Source organism: Nesoenas mayeri, assembly GCF_963082525.1.
Source record: "Nesoenas mayeri genome assembly, chromosome: 1".
NCBI lineage: Eukaryota > Metazoa > Chordata > Aves > Columbiformes > Columbidae > Nesoenas > Nesoenas mayeri.
Genome location: NC_137541.1, coordinates 49405447 through 49407399, shown reverse-complemented (window position 1 = coordinate 49407399; position 1953 = coordinate 49405447).

Here is a 1953-nt window from a genome sequence, read left to right as displayed (position 1 = left end):
CATCAGGAGCTGAGTCTAAATATGACACATTACTATTGAAGTATTCAAATAACATCATATGACAAAAAACAACACAACACAAAATATATTAAGGCAACTAGCACACTTTCCCAGAAAAACAAAAACAAAAACAAAAAACCCAAATAAAACAAAACAAACAAACAAAAAAAACCCCACACCACCCTATTTATAATATCAAGGATCAAAAACACTTAAAAAAAACTTTTAAAAAAGACAAAATTTTAGAAAAGGCTTTTCTTTTTGCCTTTTTCCTTTTATTTTTTTTTTTTCTGTATCAAATATGTGCTAATCAGGAATTCTAGCACTTTGGTCATTTTAGAAAACAGATAGTTGACAGACATTTAAGAGAATAAAAATACAGAAAGAGAAAGCGGTGAATCTGAAAGTATTTTACATTTATACTTTCTAGGTCCTGTCCATTAATTTACTTTGTAGGCCTTTAATTCCAGGATATGCTTGAATTTTACTAGAGCTAATCTTTTAGAAACACTGTAACTACTTCTCCATTCAAGTCCCTTAATCATGAGTGTTAAACAGGTCAATCTGCAAAATATAAACATGGCAACCCAGAAAATACTCAGGTACTCTGTTCGCAGAGTCTCTAGCTCAGAATTAGAAATCTTGTTTGGTAACTGAAGAGAAACTTTAGTTATATACCTTCACTCTGGATTAATAGCAATGTGCTGGAGAAGGATTTGAGATAAACTACTACATCCTAAGTGAAATCACTTGACTTAATCACATAGTTGTAAATTCTTGTGTTATGCATCCTTTTTTTCCTGGGGTCCAATATTTAATTAGGTACACATCAAAAGTGGATCAGCTTTAGCTGTATCCCAAAGACCCCATCGAGGATTTACAGGTCCATATCCCTGTTCCACAACAGAGTGAGATGCAATTTGACAGCCTACCTGCTACGTGAAAATGGTAACTACCTGGCTATTGAGAAACAGTGCCCAGCCAGAGCCAAAAATGTCCGATTCCTGCCTGTCCCTTCTGTTATACTGTATTTGGTAGTCATGATCTGAGAAGGTCTAAGACATTGGATCCAACTGCTGAAATAGGCAGGAGAAAGCCTTGCTGAAAATGCCCCTGGGGTTGGGTGTGAGCTTGGGATTTGAGCGCCTGGCACAAGCAGGATGTAGGCAGTTCTGACATGCCCACTGGCAGAAACTACATGGACTTAAGCATCACTGGGGCAACTACAGGGTAACGACAGATAAGTAAGGGCTTTAAGGATCTTAGAAGCAATTAAATGCTGCTGAAAAAGAATGGGAATTAAAAATCTACGTGTGTAAGATAATTTTTAAAACAGGACTTAGGTGGTTTTGAAAATATAATCCTGATAACTTAAAACTATATTTAAATATAAAGCATAAATGCAATTGCATTTTTTTTGTCCTACAATATAATAAAAACTATTTTTAACAGATTACATGCTCGATTACATGCTCGATTATATATTCCTTTACATCAGCTTCATAGCAGGGAAACTCCATCTGAATAAAGTTAATGTAACAGAGCAGAAAATCAAGCTCTCTGTTTAGTTTGGTCTAATCTCTAATTCACATTCCTAAAAAGTCAGAGATGCAGAAGTGGACCCAAAGATTAGGGGATATCAAATCTCCAGACTTTTGGTGCAAGCCAGTCCAAATCCTCATGTTTCACTGAGTATCAATCATACAAGGTCTGAATAGTCTATCCTGATTTAGCAAAGCCAACAGCTTGCACCTATTAGTTAACTCATGAGACTGCCCATGCATTTAAGCACAAATATACTATTAAGCGCATAAATAGACACTGTTTACTTTGCTACAGAGGTGCCACAGTTTTAACATCTTGAAGAGCTGAAATCTCAAGACAACAAGGTTTATTAATTCTTATAAATATTCTCCAAAATATGATTTTTCATGAATGTGTGACTGTTTTCAA